The following is a 22083-nucleotide window of genomic DNA, read 5'->3' on the forward strand; positions in this document are numbered from 1 at the left end:
AACAAAGACAAAAAGAAACATAAATAGGCCTGGGCTGCAGAAGAGGATTAAGATGGAGTGGGTTGGTGTGGTTTGTTCCTTCCCCTTTTGTAGACAAGGACGTCCTTGGGCCTATCAATACCCGCCTCCCAAACTCGAACCTTGCCCTCAAGGTTAAATTCTGGAAATTGAAGGTGGAACCTGTTAAAGTCTTCCCAAGTGGCTTCAGCTTCAGACAACCCCTTCCATTGAATCAACACTTCCTTTCCTTGATCTCTTCCCTTTCCATCCCTTACCCCTCGAAGCAATAATGGTTGGAGGATTAGCTCCATCTCTGTGTTGAGTTGTGGAGGCAGTTCATTGCTAACAGTGGGCTCACCATGGGCTGCCCGCAGTTGAGACACGTGAAAGACGGGATGGATAGCAGCCGTTGGAGGGAGGTCCAACTTGTAGGCGACTTTACCAATCCGTTGGGCAATGCGATAGGGTCCATAGTATTTAGGAGCCAATTTCTCATACTTTCTTTTGGCTAGACTTTGTAGCCGGTATGGGCGAAGCTTCACGTAAACCTTATCGCCCACGTTGAACTCCACTTCTCGGCGATGCTTGTTAGCCTGCAGCTCCATTTTTTGTTGATCCCTCATCAAATGGACTCGAAGGTCATCCAAGACGGCATCCCGATCTTCTAGCAGTTGATCGATCGTATCCATATTAGTTTGTTGTCCCTCATAACGGATGATGGGAGATGGGTCACGACCATACAAGGCTTTGAATGGGGTGCCATTTATCGAGGTGTGATAAGATGTATTATACCATAACTCCGCCCACGACAGCCAACGTGCCCAGCTCGTGGGTTTTTCTGAACAGAAACATCTCAAGTAAGTCTCCAAACAGCAATTGACCACCTCAGACTGCCCATCTGTTTGAGGGTGGTAGGTTGTGCTTCTCTTCAGTTGCACCTCATGTAAACAGAACATCTCACTCCAAAGTTGGCTCACAAAAATTCGGTCTCTATCGCTGATAATGGAAGAGGGAAAACCATGCAACCTCACAATCTCTTTGATGAATTCATTGGCAACTGTAGCTGTTATGAAGGGATGTTTGAGAGGGACAAAATGGGCATATTTGGTTAGTCTATCAACTACCACCCATATTGTGTCCCAGCCCCTTGATTTTGGAAGGCCTTCAATAAAGTCCATGGTCACTTCGTCCCATGTTTGTGTCGGGAGAGGGATGGGTTGCAGCAGCCCAGCTGGGGATGTAGTAAGAGTTTTGTGGGTTTGACAAATTTTGCAGTTCCTCACGTATTCCATGATGGTGGTGCGCATTCCAGGCCAAAACAGTTCCATTGCTGCTCGCATGTATGTTTTCTTTTCCCCTGCATGCCCCCCAATTGGGGAATCGTGGTACATGGCTAGAATCTCGGGTAAAAGGGCTGTTGAAGAGGGAATGACTAGCCGACCCTTGAACAGAAGGTTACCTTGGTATGTGGAATACCCTTTGTGAGATTCTGCATCCCGCTCCAAGTCCACTTTAACTTTTTGTATGAAGTCATCCCTGGCCAATTCCTCTTTCAGTTGATCCCAAAATTTCCAAACCCCCGTGGCGATGGTGTTGCATTCGAGCTAGTTGTCCTTTCGTGATAGAGCATCCGCCACGCGGTTGCTAGCCCCTGGTCGGTATTGGATATCGAAGTTGAAGCCCATGAGTTTCGAAACCCATTTTTGGTAATCGCTTCCCACCATCCTCTGTTCTAGAATGTATTTGAGGCTCAGTTGATCGGTGCGCACCAAGAACTTTCTTCCCAGCAGATAGGGTCGTCATTTGAGGACCGCCATGACAATTGCCATGAGTTCTTTCTCGTAAATAGATTTAAGGCGAGCTTAAGCACCTAAGGTGAAACTGTAGTAGGCTATCGGCCGGTTTTCTTGCATCAAAACGGCCCCCAAACCATGACTGGACGCATCCGTCGCGACAACAAAGAGCTTGGTGAAGTCGGGCATGGCCAAAACTGGGACAGTGGTCATGGCTTTTTTTAGTTGTAAGAAAGCCTCGTTGGCCTCCTCATTCCAGCCAAACTTGTCTTTTTTTAACTGCTCCGTGAGAGGTTTGGCTATGTTGGCATACCCTTTCACAAATTTCCTATAATACGCGGTGAGTCCAAGGAACCCCCTAAGCCCTTTGAGATTACCCGGAGTAGGCCAATCTTGCATTGCTTGGATTTTGTTGTCTTTATCAAATACTCCCTTTGCTGAAACCACGTGTCCCAAGTATGTCAGCCTTCTCTTCCCGAACTCACATTTTTTGAAATTTACAAACAATTGATGCTCCTTCAATTTTTGGAGAGCTGCTAGCACATGATCGCGATGTAGATCCTCACTAGGGCTGTAAATCAAAATATCGTCAAAGAAGACCATAATGAAATTCCTTAGGTAGGGACGGAATATATCATTCATAAGAGCTTGAAAAGTAGTCGGGGCATTAGTGAGGCCGAAAGGCATTACTTTCAACTCGTAATGCCCGTCGTGTGTTCAAAACGCCGTTTTTAGTACATCTTCCACCCGAACCCTGATTTGGTGATAACCTGACTTCAAGTCAAGTTTACTGAAAATGACCGACCCATGTAGTTCATCCAGCAGCTCATCTATAACGGGTATAGGGAATTTGTCGGGAACTGTTGCTCGATTCAAAGCCCTGTAGTCTACGCAAAATCTCCAAGACCCGTCCTTCTTTCTCACTAGGATAACCGGGCTGGAATACGGGCTATTGCTGGGTTGAATCACACCCGCCTGTAACATTTCTCTGATCATCCTTTCAATTTCATCTTTCTGATAGTGAGGATACCGATAGGGACGAACACTTACCGGGGCTGTCCCATCTTTAATGACGATTTGGTGTTCCAGGGATCGTGGAGGGGGTAGGCCGGTGGGTTCTTGGAAGATACCCTCAAATTCTTGGATAAGACTCTGTAGAAATTTAGGGATAGGTTCAGGGGTATCTGAGATTACCTCCGTGTTACTGAGCTCGAGAAGCATGCCATTTCCCTCCTTCCCAATCGTCCTCGTCATAGCCTTAAGAGAAATTAGGGATTTCCCAGAGATTTGTCCCCCACGATTTTAGCTTTTCTCCCCCCTACATCGAGTTCCATGGTCTGCTCTTTCCAATTCGTTTTAGTAACCCCCAGGGTCTCCAACCATTGCATTCCCAATATAACATCAGAACTACCTAACCGCAGTGGGAGGAAATCCTCCGTGATATCGAGCTCCTTAAGGTGAAGTAAGATACCTTTGCAAATCCATGTGCCCCGCTCGCTATCGACGGTTCCAATTCTTACCCCGTACGGTTCTGTCTCGTCGATCGGGATCCCCAAGGTGGAGACCAGGTGTGAAGCGATGAAGTTGTGCGTGGCCCCAGGATCAATTAGGGTTACCACCGGTTGATTCCCAATAGCCCCTCTAATCTTCATCGTCTTTGGAGAAGACAAACCTGCTACCGAGTTGAGAGATACTTCTACCTTGGGGCTGACTTCCGTGGAAATAAGTGTAGCTGGGTCGACATCGCCGGGGGGGGTCTTCAGGTGTCGGTTCTTCCTCATCTACCAGAATCACGTTAACCTGCGATTTGCAGACGTGTCCCTTGAACCACCTGTCGTCACTGCGATAGCATACGCCCCGGTTCCTCTTATCTTGGATTTGAGCCTCAGTTAGAGTTCGATGAGGTCGCACAATACTTCCCGTTCTTTCTGGTTGAGAGAACGTGATTGAGTGGGTCGGATTTCCCCCAATACTACGCCTCCCTGTTTGATTGCCTCGAATTCCCAAGGATTCGAACCCGGTAGCGAACAAGGCCCTATTCCTTTCTTCAATCTTTTGGGCTAAGTCAATGGCACGGCCCAGATCTCGGGGAGTCGAAAGTCTTAACTCCGTTTTGATCTGATCCGATAGCCCATCAATGAAATTCCCCAACGCCACCCTTTCTGATAAACCTTCCAGCGGAGCCGACAATTCGATGAACCGCCGGACGTATTCCTCCGTTGTCCCCGTCTGCGTTAGGGCAGCCCACTGCTCGTACAGGTCGCCACCTTGTATGGGGCGAAATCTGTTCTAGAATGTATTTGAGGCTCAGTTGATCGGTGCGCACCACGAACTTTCTTCCCAGCAGATAGGGTCGCCATTTGAGGACCGCCATGACAATTGCCATGAGTTCTTTCTCGTAAATAGATTTAAGGCGAGCTTGAGCACCTAAGGTGAAACTGTAGTAGGCTATCGGCCGGTTTTCTTGCATCAAAACGGCCCCCAAACCATGACCGGACGCATCCGTCTCGACAACAAAGAGCTTGGTGAAGTCGGGCATGGCCAAAACTGGGACAGTGGTCATGGCTTTTTTTAGTTGTAAGAAAGCCTCGTTGGCCTCCTCATTCCAGCCAAACTTGTCTTTTTTTAACTGCTCCGTGAGAGGTTTGGCTATGTTGGCATACACTTTCACAAATTTCCTATAATACCCGGTGAGTCCAAGGAACCCCCTAAGCCCTTTGAGATTGCCCGGAGTAGGCCAATCTTGCATTGCTTGGATTTTGTTGTCTTCAGTAGATACTCCCTCTGCTGAAACCACGTGTCCCAAGTATGTGTCTTCTCTTCCCGAACTCACATTTTTTGAAATTTACAAACAATTGATGCTCCTTCAATTTTTGGAGAGCTGCTAGCACATGATCGCGATGTAGATCCTCACTAGGGCTGTAAATCAAAATATCGTCAAAGAAGACCAGAATGAACTTCCTTAGGTAGGGACGGAATATATCATTCATAAGAGCTTGAAAAGTAGTCGGGGCATTAGTGAGGCCGAAAGGCATTACTTTCAACTCGTAATGCCCGTCGTGTGTTCAAAACGTCGTCTTTGGTACATCTTCCACCCGAACCCTGATTTGGTGATAACCTGACTTCAAGTCAAGTTTACTGAAAATGACCGACCCATGTAGTTCATCCAGTAGCTCATCTATAACGGGTATAGGGAATTTGTCGGGAACTGTTGCTCGATTCAAAGCCCTGTAGTCTACGCAAAATCTCCAAGACCCGTCCTTCTTTCTCACTAGGATAACCGGGCTGGAATACGGGCTATTGCTGGGTTGAATCACACCCGCCTCTAACATTTCTCTGATCATCCTTTCAATTTCATCTTTCTGATAGTGAGGATACCGATAGGGACGAACACTTACCGGGGTTGTCCCATCTTTAATGACAATTTGGTGTTCCAGGGATCGTGGAGGGGGTAGGCCGGTGGGTTCTTGGAAGATACCCTCAAATTCTTGGATAAGACTCTGTAAGAATTTAGGGATAGGTTCAGGGGTATCTGAGATTACCTCCGTGTTACTGAGCTCGAGAAGCATGCCATTTCCCTCCTTCCCAATCGTCCTCGTCATAGCCTTAAGAGAAATTAGGGATTTCCCCAGAGATTTGTCCCCCACGATTTTAGCTTTTCTCCCCCCTACATCGAGTTCCATGGTCTGCTCTTTCCAATTCGTTTTAGTAACCCCCAGGGTCTCCAACCATTGCATTCCCAATATAACATCAGAACTACCTAACCGCAGTGGGAGGAAATCCTCCGTGATATCGAGCTCCTTAAGGTGAAGTAAGATACCTTTGCAAATCCCTGTGCCCCGCTCGCTATCGACGGTTCCCATTCTTACCCCGTACGGTTCTGTCTCGTCGATCGGGATCCCCAAGGTGGAGACCAGGTGTGAAGCGATGAAGTTGTGCATGGCCCCAGGATCAATTAGGGTTACCACCGGTTGATTCCCAATAGCCCCTCTAATCTTCATCGTCTTTGGAGAAGACAAACCTGCTACCGAGTTGAGAGATACTTCTACCTTGGGGCTGACTTCCGTGGAAACAAGTGTAGCTGGGTCGACATCGCCGGGGGGGTCTTTAGGTGTCGGTTCTTCCTCATCTACCAGAATCACGTTAACCTGCGATTTGCAGATGTGTCCCTTGAACCACCTGTCGTCACTGCGATAGCATACGCCCCGGTTCCTCTTATCTTGGATGTGAGCCTCAGTTAGAGTTCGATGAGGTCGCACAATACTTCCCGTTATTTCTGGTTAAGAGAACGTGATTGAGTGGGTCGGATTTCCCCCAATACTATGCCTCCCGGTTTGATTGCCTCGAATTCCCAAGGATCCGAACCTGCTAGCGAACAAGGCCCTATTCCTTTCTTCAATCTGTTGGGCTAAGTCAATGGCACGGCCCAGATCTCTGGGAGTCGAAAGTCTTAACTCCGTTTTGATCTGATCCGATAGCCCATCAATGAAATTCCCCAACGCCATCCTTTCTGATAAACCTTCCAGCAGAGCCGACAATTCGATGAACCGCCGGACGTATTCCTCTGCCGTCCCCGTCTGCGTTAGGGCAGCCCACTGCTCGTACAGGTCGCCACCTTGTATGGGGCGAAATCTGTTCAAGAACAGCGATACCAAGCCAAAGCATCCCCACCATGTTCGTATCTTCGCTCGTTGGTTGGACCAGCGATACCAAGCCAAAGCATCCCCACTAAGAGCGAGAACAGCCGCCGTAATCTTCTCTTCGTCCAAGAGTTGGTATATGGCAAAGTAGTGCTCCGCCTGAAGAATCCATCCGTCTGGATCCGTTCCATCAAAGGTTGGCATTTCAATCTTTCTATGCCGGAATTCATACCTCCCACCGCCAGTGTTGTTGTTAGTTTGGTAAAGGGTCCCAAACACAAGACCGTTTCCACCTGATCCGCCGTTTCCTCCAATCCCGCCTGAGCCGCCTCCACTTGGTATCAAACCGCTAACGACAGAGCTCGCCACCCCCTTGTTCTTGTTCGTTGGAGGTCTAGAAGGGGTATTGTTGCCTGAAAGAATCACCGGTTGTTGGGTTCTCCCCGTCGGCGCCCCTGTTACAGTATCTAGTTTCTCCAATACCTTGTCCAAGGTAGACTGCAGTCCTCCTGTCGTTGATTTGTTCGGTCTTGGCCTTGGAGAAGGCTCTCCATCCTTAGCTTCATCTCCTGGATATCAGTCCCATGAGATTGAAGATGGACCTGCATGATCCCCATTTGCTCCTCGACCTTCTTCATCGCAGCTGCTTCTTTGGAAACTCCTCCCATTGAATCTTATCGCTCTGATACCAATTGATAGCTTAGACTAGCAAATTACACACAGGAAATCAAACGTAAAGGATAGGTTCCCACAATTCTAGAGGTGGGTGCTCTCCCAAGTTCATAAGAACTGTTTCATTAATCTTCACATAAAAAAAACAAAAGACCCTCCCCAGACTATATATAAGACAGCTAGAGACAAACAGAATAAACCCAGACCCTGCTCCCCACTAGAAGGATCCCCACAGATAAAATCGTGGGGGAGGAGCATAACAAACGAGAGGGACCACACCAAATAAAACAAAGACAAAAAGAAACACTAAATAGGCTTGGGCTGCAGAAGAGGATTAAGATGGAGTGGGCTGGTGTGGTTTGTTCCTTCCCCTTTTGTAGACAAGGACGTCCTTGGTGTTGAATGTGAAGCCACAGCTGGTCAAAAGGCAGAAAACTAGGAACCTTGTTTTCTGTAGTAGCAGAAAACAAGGGAAATGTTTTGAGGCTTTTTTCTTAAAGTTTGGCTGAAGACCCGGTTGTGTTTTTTGATTACTTCTGATTTCCATCTCTATATAAGAGATTACTCTGTATTTTGTAAACCACCTCCAACATCACAGAAGAAGAAATAAAAACTCCTAGTTACCCTCGTGTGGACGTAGGTCAGAAATAGACCGAACCACCTTAAATCTTTTTGTTCTTGTTTTTCTAAAATTCATGAGCTGAGAGAGAGAGAGGTTCGTGTTCATCCTTGTGTTCTTGTTTTTCGTGAGCTCTGTGTGTGTGTTTAGAGTCGTGTGTTAAGTGTCTCGATCCTAACAAGTGGTATCAGAGCTTTGGTTTTAGCTCTAGAGGGTGATTTTCATTTTTTGGTCAAAATTTGTTTTCGTCAAAAACGATTTTGGTGTATACCGTTGGAAAGGTCTCGTTCCGAAGATTCCGAAAATATTTTTTTCTGAATTTTTTGACCACCGGAAGACGTCCAAATCGTCGGTCAAAGGTTTGCCGGAATAGTGACCGGGAAAACCAGTTTGCCGGAGAAGACGACACTGTAGCATCAGACACTGTAGCAGTCTGCCGGAGAAGACGACACTGTAGCAGAAACTGTAGCACGACGTCAGCAGACACTGTAGCAGGCACTGTAGCAACACTGTAGCAGATTTGAAAATTTGCAATTTGGCCCCTGAATTTCCAGAAAATTGCAAGATAGGTCATTGTTCTTTCAGAAAATGGCAGAAAGCAGTAAGCTTCAGATTGAGAAGTTTGATGGGAAAGATTTTGGTTGGTGGAATATGCAAATTGAAGATTTGCTCGTGCAGAAAGACTTGGACGCAGTTTTAGGTGAAAAACCGGAGGCGATGACACAGGCAAACTGGGAGACTTTGGATAAGAAGGCCAAGGCATTTATTAGACTGACGTTGTCAAAGGATGTTGCCTTCAACATTTTGAAGGAGACCTCGGAAAAGGGAATCATGGAGGCATTGTCTAATATGTACGAGAAGCCGTCGGCAGCAAATAAAGTCTTCCTGATTCGGGAACTAGTCAACACGGGGATGAGGGAAGGAAGTTCAGTTACAGTACACATCAACAATTTGAACTCGATTTTATCCAGACTTGGGTCAGTGGGAAAAAAATTTGAGGACGAAGTTCAAGCTTTACTACTGTTATCATCATTACCTGACAGTTGGTCCAGAACAGTTACAGCCGTTACTAGTTCTGCAGGATCGAAAGAGCTCACTTTTGAGGGAATTCGGGATTTAATTCTAGGCGAAGACGTCAGACGAAGAAATTCCGGGGAATCATCAAGTGAACAATTGAATGCGGTCAGAGGTAGAAGAAATAATAGAGGTAGTGGGAGCGGGAACAGGAGAAGGAGTCAGTCGAGGACTCGAAATGATGTGACTTGTTGGAACTGTAAAGAGGTTGGACATTTCAGGAATCAATGTCCAAAAGACAAGAAAGAAGTTAACGTTGCATTAGACCATTCAGATGATGATGTTTTGATCTGTAGTGTGGAGAGCAATGTGGATTCCTGGGTTATGGATTCGGGTGCTTCATTTCACGCTACCCACATCCGTGAAGCACTGCGGAATCTGAAAGAAGGGGATTTTGGTAAGGTAAGACTGGCGAACGATGAGGTTCTTGATGTAACGAGCATAGGTGACTTAGATCTGAAGACTCCAGTCGGTCCATGGACTTTGAAGGATGTCCGGGTAATTCCACGTCTGAAGAAACAGTTGATTTCTATTGGGCAGTTGGATGAACAGGGACACGAGGTTAAGTTCAGGAATGGGCAGTGGAAGGTTGTCAAAGGAAATCTTGTGATAGCTCGTGGACATAAGAGGGGTTCATTATATATGGTCAGATTACCATCTGAGGGAGTAACCGTCCCAGTTCAGAAGAAAAACAAAATCCGGTTCATAGAGTCTCCTGGACAGAAGAAGGTTTGCTTTGCAGATGGCAAACCCAGAGTCACAGGTCAGATTCAGGTTGAACGTGTTTGGAACGGTTCAGAAAAACCAGTCAAGGGCATTCATAACAGTGGGAGCATGGGCTTTGTTTCAGCTAGAATACCCAAAACATAGTGGGTTAAGAGAACCAGTATTCCATCTGTAAAAGTCTCTCCAGATTATCTGTTTCACATGGAGAGTGTCGTTTGTTCTCAGGATTTTCCAGGATCGGGCAGTTCATTTCAGTGGGAGCCGGTGGAGACAGAGAACAGGTCAGTAGCAGACTTAGCCATGACTGATGTGTTGGAGCTAACGAAAGCTTCAACTGGCCTTCAGGTTAATTGAAGAGAAGGCCAGGGTAACTAGGAAGGAGTTAAGATCAAAATTTTTTTAGAAATACAGATGCACAGTTGAAGCACTGGTGAAGATTGTTCCGTGGCTTCAAGTGGGAGATTGTTGAATGTGAAGCCACAGCTGGTCAAAAGGCAGAAAACTAGGAACCATGCTTTCTGTAGTGGCAGAAAACAAGGGAAATGTTTTGAGGCTTTTTTCTTAAAGTTTGGCTGAAGACCCGGTTGTGTTTTTTGATTACTTCTGATTTCCATCTCTATATAAGAGATTACTATGTATTTTGTAAACCACCTCCAACATCACAGAAGAAGAAATAAAAACTCCTAGTTACCCTCGTGTGGACGTAGGTCAGAAATAGACCGAACCACCTTAAATCTTTGTGTTCTTGTTTTTCTATAATTCGTGAGCTGAGAGAGAGAGAGAGGTTCGTGTTCGTGTCTCGATCCTAACACTTGGGCCTATCAGGTTGTTACTATTTTATTCTTTAAATGTTGTTTTTTTTTATTTGGATTGGGTTTCTTGGTATTCATATTTCATCCTAATGCATATGATTCCTATTAAATCCATACATTATGTTTTTGCTGTCATGCTACAAACTATAACCACACTCATTGATTTGCAGTGTGTTGGAGATGATGAAATTGTGGATCCAATGGTAATGACATTTCTCAATACCTCGAGAATCCGCAAGTATTTTCTTATTCTGTTTGTGTATCATTAAAAGGTTTGAATAATCATATGTTTTGTTTGTTGATAGGTTAATAGGGAATTCATGCGGAAAATCAAAATCAAAGTCTAAGTTTCATTTTTCTACATCTATAATATTATTACAAAAACATTTGTTGGCACTGAGATACTGGATGTCAAAATGGTAAGGGTATGTTTTTTTTTCTTAATGTGCTTAGTAGATACTGTTTTTTTTACTTAATATGTTGAAGGGACTTAAGCTTCAACAAATTAACATGCTACATACCAGACTCTTTATGAGATTCACAATCTTTGCATTTCATGTAATTTTCTTAATTGTTTTTTTTTTACATTACAAGATGACAAATCTTCAATTATAACACAATTTTATATAATTTTCAGGTATCTGGGAAACAATGACTTAAAATTACAAATCTCTAGAACCTCCAAAACAAAAAGCACAAACAGTAACATACAAAAAAAGACCCAATTGCCCTTGCTTGATAACTTTGAACCAGAACAACCTAGAACCTTTTATAAACCCATTATTCCTTCTTTTTTTCGTTTTTTCTGAATAGACCCAAAAAATCCTTTACTTAGATCCTCCCTTCTCCTTTTATCAATCTTTTTCGATCGACCCCGACAAAAAGAATGAAAAAGAAATCAGATAAATCTCTTTTAATATATCCAAACAATGCCATCAAAATCAATACCAAAACCTTATAACACCATGTCTATCGCGCGTCCAAGAAGTCCAGATCAAACTCGTAGAAGGTCTAATACAAAAAAGGACTGAAAATCTCTTCTTTTCTTTTCCTGTACCAGAAGCACCTTTTAATTATTTGAATAAGCATATCACAATAATTCATCTGTCAACCTATAATACGAACCATCACTCTATCCTAATAATACGTAGCCTTTTCTTTTTGATTTTTTAAAAAAAATACCCAAATATAGCATCGTAATTTCAAAAGTACCTTCATATAGCATTCCATTTTAATTTTTTTCCCGTAAATCTAGCAAATATAGCATTTTACTTTATTTTTTTTAAACTACACAGACATAGAGTTGCATATAGCATTGTACTTCGATTTTATTTGAACAACGTTGATGTAGCATTGTAGTATAATATTTTTACACTTCCTTGATATCCTACGTGGCATATATGATTATAGGGCGAAAGTTGGATAGCATGCTTATTTTCTGTAAGACCTCCCTTCATTACATCATATATACATTTTTCTGGTACAAAATTGTAAATGGGGATTTTTTTTTCCGTCTATTATTACAGGCTTTTATTGGGACAATGTTATGATTTTTGGTGTTGCAGATGATGGCTACAACTAGTATGATACTGCTTTATGTAGGAATTATAGACAACATTATACTTTTTTTATTTATTATTAAGCAATGTACCTTGAAAGACCACCAAATTATATCATTGTATTTCCAGTTTTTATTTCATAGTAAAATATTAGATCCCGATGAATTCATGAATCATTCTACTCCAAACCAACAACGAATATCATGTTTCAAACTATTACAATGTGTCTAATCTGTTGGTGCTTAATTCTTTGCTTTTTGAAGGTTTTTGGATGTTTTGATTTTCATCCTTCAAATTGATCACCTTTCCATTGACGATTGTCCAAAAAATCGGATTTCTAACATATGGTGTTTTAATTTACATCCTTGAAAATGCTTTGACTTAACCATGATCGTTAATATACTTGAAACGTAACTTATAGTAAAGACCACTTCATTTACCAACACCAGAAAATTGGAATATCACCAAAGGGTTTCTAACCCAACGGTATCCGGTGTTTCCTCCTCCTTAAGGTTGAGGGTTCAAGTCTCATTGTGGACATAGGTGAAATAACTTAGGAATAGTTTAGTATATATTTGTATTTGCCGTTAAAAAAAAACTGGAATATCAAAAAAAAAAAATACTAGAACATTTAATACGGACCCAAGGACACGTTCATCTAATAATAGAAAAAAAACCCAACAAAAAAAGTTATTTGTGGTTCACCATGGGCTCACTCACTAGTTGTTATTAAATGAACAAATATGTTATAGCATTCTACTTTTAAAGTAGAATGTGTTAATCGACATGAACAAATATGTTATAGCATATTTTAAACTATTTTGTATCAAATACCAAAACGGTCCATGTAAACTGTTTATATATCAATGACAAAACTGCACGAATGGTCCCTGTGGTTTGCTCAAAATTGCCACTTTTGGCCAAAAAAGTTTGGACTGGCAGCAGAGGTCCAAACTTTTCATTTTGTTATATTTTCTTTTTTCAGTTTTTTTTATTAATTTTATTAAGTTTTGATTAAAATAAATAAAACAAAAAAAGAGAAAATAACCCACACACACACACACACACACACACACACACACACACACACACACACACACACACACACACACACACACACACACACCTTTGTCTGTATTGTTTGGTTAGAACTCCAACACTTAACACCACCGTCAACATCACAACCACAACCACCATAGTCGCCGCCGATTTTAGCGGCCACCGGTTACAGCGGCGACGTTACTATTTTCACCGTCGGAAGGAGGGAGACGAAGAGAGACATAAAGGAAAAAATAAAACACCTCCTTAACCACCTGCCAGCAAATTGATTCACCCCAGACGCCACCCCTCTTCCTTTTCCTATTTGCTGCTACGAACTTCTCATCCGATTGCAGATCTACGTCGCCAGACGCCACCTAATCGAGTTACATCGCCAGACGCCACCTAATCGAGTTACATCGCCGTCGGAGTAGAAGAACTAGGGTACAAAGGACAAATCAACCGCGCCGCCGTCTCTTAGGGTTTTAAGATCCGTTTCTCTGCTACTAGGGTTTTCAGATCTGGAACCATTGATTTCAGATTTGGAACGAGGGTTTACGTCTTCGTCTGTGATGAGTGGTGACTCCGACGTCGTTTGAAAATTCGTAAATGGTGGTGGTCTGAGCGTCGTCATCGGTAAACCTAGCTTCTTCATCTTTATCAACAGCGAGAGAGAGAGAGAGAGAGAGAGAGAGAGAGAGAGAGAGGGAGGGGGAGAGAGAGAACGTGAACGTTGCCAAGTGGTGGTTTACGTCGTCGTCTGTGATGAGAAGGGTGGAGTTTTGACAAAAAGGGAGAGGGCTAGCAAGAAGGTCAATTTCTTCAGATTAATGGTGGTCCTTGATGATGTCTGAACGGTGCCTAGTGGTGCTTTACGTCGATGGCAATGGTGTTTTCCGGTGATAGTGGTGGTTTCCGGCGATAAATGTGATTTCCGACGATAGCGGTGGTGGTTTCCAGTGATAGTAGTGGTGGTTTCCGGCGATTATTGGTGAACTAATAGAGAGATATTGTGACTCGTATAAGGGATTTGGTGGGGTAGTTGTATTAGGACAGCTTTATATTTTTTTTGTTTTATTTTAATTAGATAAATAGTAAATAAATAAAAAGAAAAGGGAAAACCAAATAGAGAGGGCAAAAATGTCATTTTACACACCTCCAATTATAAAACGGACCAAAATCGCAACAAAATGAAAACTTTGGACCAAAGTGGGAATTTTGAGCAAACCACAGGGACTATTTGTGCAGTTTTGTCTATATCAATTGCATAAATGGTCACTATAAAATGTATTGTATAAATGACAGAAATGGTCCTAGCAAATTTACCCTTCATACACATACTGTTACATACACACACAATCACATATATACATACCAACATAGGTACAAAGCAAAATACATGCGCACATAGTTACAAATAGGATGCTATAATGTAAACAAAAGAATTAGAATTAGAAGTAGGATAATGTAAAAATTTTATAACTAAAAGTAGGAAGCTATAATTACTTTTTTTATTGTAAATTGCAGAATTAAGGCTGATGAAGTGTTTTGTATGATGGACTTCGAGAAGGAATGAGATGATTCATTAAGACAATGGAATGAAAAAGGATTTGTTTCATTAGACCACTTGAATGGAATGAACCAACCCATTCCTTTTTACATATTTGACTTTGAGAAGGGTGTTTAGTAATCACCCAATGAAAAAAATATACATATGTCGCAGAAAAAAGATGAATCAAAGCGATGGGAGAACTTCAATGTATGCTACTTTACAAAAGCAAGAAATTTAATAGTGAGCAAATGCAAAATAATGGAATGACTGAGGTATATAAAAAAGGAGGTAATTGGGTTGACGTTCATATATTTTTATAAGATAATATACGCTGACTTATTGCATTATATTGTTAAAATTCAAATAGTCCATTAAAATAACAATTGTTTCTAATTTAAGTTCCTTTTTTTAGGAAGGGATTTAAGATTCCATGTTGGTTATAATAGGCTGACAGCTGACCAATTTAAAAGAATCCAGATTTATTGAACATTGTTATTAATAGTCTCCAATAATATCCAGAATTTATTCCTAAATTTGAGGGGTGGAGATGTTAAAATCGTATTCAAAGTAAAAAATAGAATTTTGATTTCCTTTAAATTGTTAATTTGTAGGGATTCCAAAATTAAATTTTAATTCTTGGATAGTAAGTGTTGTACCGAAATTGAAACAAAAGAAGGCAAGATGGTCAAATCACTTTGAAGAATTATGGGATGTAGAAATGCCACCTGACAGGATATTGAGTCTTTTATTAGAATAAGTAGAGGAGTTTATAGACAAAACTTGTTAAGAAATCAACACTTTTGTACTAAAGTTATACTAAAATTTAGCAAGTTCAGCACAAATTTTATGCACATGTAAAATGGAAAACATAATTATATAGGAAAATTTCATATATATCCTTGTAAATTTTAAATATTACTTCAATATCCTTATAAACTTTAATATTATGGGTACATCCCTCTAAAATTATAAAAATTACATCAATATCCTATCAATTTTTTTTATCTAATATTCAATATTATATATATATATATATATATATATATATATATATATATATATATATATATATATATATATAGAGAAAAGTTCAATAGAGAACCATAATTATTGGTTCTTCAAGGAACCAAATCTTTTTTTCAATTTCTAGAGCTTATTCTTTATCGAAAAAAAAATCTAAAAATATCTAAATTCATATATTAACATTGTGAATGTTAAAAATATTTTTCGGATTCACCGTGTGAATCCGGATTCACATTGTGAATTTTCAAAGATTCACATTGTGAATTTGATGTTAAAAAAAAATCGAATTTGATATCATTGGAAAAAGGATAAAAAGTTATTAATTTCTATATTTTTAGTTTTTTTTTTTTGATAAAAAATAAGGTCTAAAAGTTGAAAAAAAGTTGGTTACTTGATTCTTTGGTTAATTATGGTTCTCTATTGAACCTCACCCTATATATATATATATATATATATATATATATATATATATATATATATATATATATATATATATATATATATAGGGAGTGGTTCAAATGAGAACCACAAAAGATTAAGAACCTTAAGAACCCTCATTTCATAAGCAAATATGTATTGTGAATATTACTAAATATGTTCAAATCTCAATTTTTTTCTTTTTGGTAAGAAAATGGCAAAATCGTAAAAAAAATTAGTCTATTATTTTCATTCATTCATATTTCAACACAAAATTTATATAAAATACAAATTTATACAGTCAATTTAAATTTTAATACACAAAATTTACAATTAATACAATCAACTATACACTAACTAAAAAATTCAGAGAATTGTCAAACCCAAACGCTACCATCGCCACCACCACCACACGTCGCCACCAACCACTTGCATCGCAACAATTCTTTCTTACAAATCAGATCTGCACATAAAATGTTGCAATGACAAGTTAAATATTACATTCATAGTTTAATAAACCTATTAATTTACTCATTTTGAATTTAATAAAAAACAATTATAAAAATTAAAGAGTTCTTACATAAGTATACAACACAAAAATAAATATATTCACCAAAATATTTATATATAAATTTATACATAAATCATTCATATTTTAACAAAAAATTTATAAAAAACCATTCACAACAAAATGTTGTCAATTTACAGCTTAATATAGTCAATTACCGTTTAAGACATAAAATTAACAGCTTAATATAATAAATTAACAATTTAATAAGCAGAAATGTCATATTCTTAACTGAAAACTTACATTTATACCTTCAGATATGGAGACTAATGCTTATTTCAAAGTTTAATTTACACGATATTAACAATTTAAATTTTATATAATTTATTTAGATTAGAGAAAGTCATATATGTGTATAATGTTTCTTTCTTCACATATTTCAGAAGCAAACATAAAATTCATAAAAAAAATCACAGCTTAATATAGTCAAATTACAGTTTAATACACAACATTTACAGCTTAATACAATAAATTCACAGTTTAATATATAAAAAATTATATATTCAAAGTCATATTCTCAACTTAAAACTCACATCTATGCGTTCATATCTGGATGAATTTTTGTGTATTAAAATGTAAATTTATTATATTAAGATGTGAATAAAATTTACAACTTAATACACAAACATCATAGTTTAATACAATACATTCACAAATCATTGACAAGTATAATCTCATATTTCAGTGCATAAATAGTTTATTCACAGTTTAATAAATACATAAATTAACACATATTTCAGAGGATACATAAAAAAACATATGCATAATCATAAAATAAAATAATTTATCTGAAATCAGCGAAGAAGATGAAGATGAGTGAGAAATAGAACATATCCCTACTTTACCCCCACCACTAGCATCGACATCGCTAAGTATCATAAGCTGCCATCAACCCTCTCGATCATCATCCATCGGTGCCAACACCGCCAATATCATTCCCTCAAAAATCAGATTTGGATAAAAAAATTTAGAATTCACAATTCAATTCATCATTTCAGCCACTAATTCACAACTTACTTTAATATTTCAACGTTTAACTTACACGGCAGCCACAGTTTAAAATTTACATATTTTATTCAAAATTAGAGAAAATCATATATGTTTATAATGTTTCATTTATCTCATATTAAGTTCACAAAAGATCACAGCTTAATACAATTAATTTATAGCTCAATACAATCAATTCACAGCTTAATACAGTCAATTCACAGTTTAATACATCAAATTTACAACTTAATATAATAAATGTGTAGTTTAATATACAAAATTCACAACTTAATACAGTAAGTAAGAACTTAATATAATCAATTCACAACTTAATACAATCATTTCACAATTTAATACATAAATTTCACAACTTAGTATAAAATTTACAATTTAATGTATAAAAATTATACATTTGTAACCATATTCTCAGCTTAATAGACTTGTTCATAACTAAATCACAACTTAAACCTTATAAAACTCATGAATTCATTGTTTAAAGCTTATATTTTCTTATAAATAACCGTTAACACAAAATTTATTAAAACCTCACAACTTAATACAGTCAATTCACAGTTTAAACAGAAAATTCACAGCTTAATGCAGTCAATTTACTGTTTGAAACACAAAAATCAAAATATAATACACAAAATTCACAGCTTAATATAGTCAATTCATAGTTTAAACATAAAATTCATAACTTAATGCAGTTAATTCAAAGTATAAAACACAAAACTATAGCTTAATACACAAAGTTCACAACTTATTACAATAAATTCACAACTTAATACACAAAATTTACAGTATAGACTCTCATTAACAGTATTTACAACTTAAAAACATACTTGATTTTCTTTTAACATTTCATCAAATATCTTGTGTGCACCACACAAATTAATACATTTCAATATTTTAATTCACAGTTTAATAAACAATATACTCTCATTAACGGTATTTACAACTTAAAAACATACTTGATTTTGTTGAAACATATGATTAAATACCTTGTGTCACCACACAAATTCACAGTTTAACAAAGTATTTCAGGATTCTCATTCCTAATTTATTAAAACAATTTAGGGCTCTAATTTATAATATTCACAACTTAAAAACATATTAATTCACTCATTCATAATTAAAACGAACATTAACAAAACTAAACAATAATTGGAAAACATCACAAGTCACAACTTATATAAAAAAACATAAATTCAAATTATTTGAGAAAAACCTAACATAGAATAGCATACATTTTAAATTCAATTCAAAACATAACAACCATAAAACATAAACTTTGAATATCATTTTTATGCAAATATTATAACAAATAGTATAACAAACTTGTATTAACAACTTAATAGAATTAAAAACTAAGATTAAGAAAAACAAACAAAAAATACAATTTTAAAACATTAAATTCACACATTAACAAAAGAAAAAAAAACGATCAAAAGAAAACTACTTTTTTAGCATGGAGATCAAAAACGGAGAAAGACTTTTACAATAAAATAGCTTATATTATAATATAATGACATGTTCTTAAAAAATCAAACTCAAAACAAGTATAATTAATAGTTCAAAATTTTAAGATTTTAAAATAATTAAATCTATAATGATAGGCAAATCATAAAACTAAAATATAACTAAAAAAATAAGAAAAAAAAGTAAATATCATGAGATGCATGTCATATAACAAAATTAATTAATAATACTTTAACATGTGCTAGACTAGGGCATAGATTGTAGTAAAAAAAGCATATGAATCTATTTAGCTAGTGAATAGTAACACTACAGAAATAAAATGAACAACAAACGATTATCTCTATTACTTTTGAAAACACAGGAAAGTGGTTTAATATCTGTGATCATACTATTCCACTATAAGTATATACACTTCTTGGCTTTCTTTTTATCCACTCCACTCATAGCCAACCCAACTGTCTTCAAACAAAATGAGGTGAACAGTATGTGTTTGTCAAATGACTATTATTAGGAGCTGGGCGGATACAATAGTAACAAAAGACACCTGATTGATAATGAAAATACCCAAATTGATGATATAATAGCATCTGTATCAACCTAATAATCATTAAAATAATAGCATATTAATTCCCTGTAGCTTCACTTGTTTTCTTAAAAAACAAGTATGTTATTATTAAGCCAAACGAGTGAATAATTTCCAAATCAGTCGCTGTTGAGATACACTAAGTATGTTATTTCAAGTTCCAAATAACCATAATTGAGCAAAATCAAAGCATTTTGACTACCTTAACTAGATAATACTCCCTCCGTCCCAAAATTATAGTTCATCTTTCCTTTTTGGTTTGACTACCATTTTACAATAATTCACAAATTCAAATAAATCAAAAATTCAAACTCTACTACTACCACCACCACACGCTGCCACTAACCACTTGTACCAACATCGCAACCATCATTTTCTTCTAAATCAAATCTGTAAATAATGTCATGCATTAATAACTTAAATACTACATTCACAGTCTAATAAAACCATTTATTTCATTCATTTTGAATTTAATGCAAAACTATTATTAAAACTAATGTATTCTTACATACTTATACAACACAAAAAATAAATATATTCAGAACAAAATTAACAAAAAAAATTATACATAAATCATTCATATTTTAAATTGTGAATTTAATATATTAAGTCGTGAATAAAATTTACAATATTTCAAAAGCAAAAAAAATAATAATAAAATAATCGCAATTTAATGTAAATTCATTCACGGCTTAATACAATCAATTCATAATTTAATACACAAAATTCACAGCGTAATATTGTCAATTTATAGTATAGGAAGAAAATTAACTGTTTAATGCAGTTAATTCACAGTTTAAAATACAAAAATCACAGTTCAGTACACAAAATTCAAAGTTTAATGCACAAAAAGTAAGCATTCACAACCATATTTTCAACTTAACACTCTTTATATAGTCAATTCAAAGTTTATATACAAAATTCATAGCTTAACTTAATACAAGTAACTTCATAGCTTCATACACATAATTCACAGTTTAATCTAGTCAATTTACAGTTCAAACAGAAAATTCACAACTTAATGCAGTCAATTCGTAGCTTAAAAAGAAAATTCAAAGCTTAATGCAATCAATTCAAAGTTTAAAACACAAAAATCACAGCTTAGTACACTAAATTCACATTTTAATACACAAAAAGTAGTATTCACATCCATATTATCAACTTAAAACACTTATTACAATTAATACACAATCTAATATAGAAAATTCACAAACTAATATAATAATTTCTAAGTTTAATTCAAAAACAATTATACATTCACAACTTAATAGCAGTTAAAACTAATATTAACAAAATTATACGACAAATGAGAGATTAAGACATCAAATTCACACTTTAACAGAAAAAAACAAACAAAAAAAACTATATCATAGAGATCTACAATAGATGCAAGTAGAAAACAAAACTTAAAGGAGATTTATTTATAAAAATTGACATACCTGATTTTTTTTTAAGATTTATCTTCAAAAATCAGATTTGATGCAAGCCAACATGAAATGCACTAGATACACCTGATCCATACATGAAATGTATCGTACACATCAGATTTGATGAAGGTTTGGTGTTAGGTAGTAGATCAATAACAAATGATAAATAAAAATATTTAATTCACAGCTTAACAAAAGAAAAAATGATAAAAAAAAGTGCATCATAGAGATCTATAACAAATGTAAGTAGAAAAATAAATATCAAACATGCATTCACAGCTTAAAATGTATTCACATCATAAAACAAATATTTCTTTATTCATAACAGTTAAAACCAACAGTAACAGGACTAAACAATTAGTAAAACATTTAAACATCATAATTCGCAACTTAAAAAATCTGGATTTACATTATTTTTTAAAGCACTAGCATTATAACACATTCTAAATTCAATTCATAGCATAACAACTAAAAAACCTAAGCTATGGACAACAATTATATGGAAAAATCATTACAAATAAGAAAACAAACATTTATTCACAGCTTAATAGTAGTTAAAACTAATATTAAGAAAAGTAAACAAAAAAGAGAGATTAAAACATTACACTCACAGCTTAACAAAAGGAAAAAGAACCAACACAAAAATTACCATACTTGATGCAGATCTGGTGATGTTTTACCAGAGATCAGAGAGGCAAAGATGGAGACAAGTTGCACATTTTTCACCAGATCTGAAACTTGATGAAAATGAACCACATATATGGACAGTTATGGTGGCGGAAATCATATAGCAACATCGCAACCATCATTTCTTCCAAATCAGATCTGTAAATAAAGTCATGCATTAACAACTTAAATACTACAGTCACAGTCTAATAAAACCTGCTAATTCACTCATCTTGAATTTAATGCAAAATAATTATAAAAACTAATATAGTCTTCCATATTTATATAACACAAAAAATAAATATATTTACAAACAAATTAAAACAAACATTTGTACATAAATCAGTCATATTTTATCCCATAATTCATTAAAAATTCACAGCTTAATAAAATCAATTCATAGTTTAGTACATAAAACTCACAGCTAAGTATAAAAAATTAACAGTTT

The 22083-nt window shown here is 36.8% G+C and overlaps 1 pseudogene; it reads right to left on the reverse strand.

Moving 5' to 3' along the window:
- Positions 1 to 1862: 1862 nt before the first annotated feature.
- LOC145124478 (putative mitochondrial protein AtMg00860 pseudogene) lies at positions 1863 to 2480 on the reverse strand (annotated as a pseudogene).
- Positions 2481 to 22083: the final 19603 nt, after the last annotated feature.

Source organism: Lactuca virosa, chromosome 1 (genome assembly GCF_052849685.1).
Source record: "Lactuca virosa cultivar CGN04683 chromosome 1, Lactuca_virosa_CGN04683_v6, whole genome shotgun sequence".
Classification (NCBI taxonomy): Eukaryota; Viridiplantae; Streptophyta; class Magnoliopsida; order Asterales; family Asteraceae; genus Lactuca; species Lactuca virosa.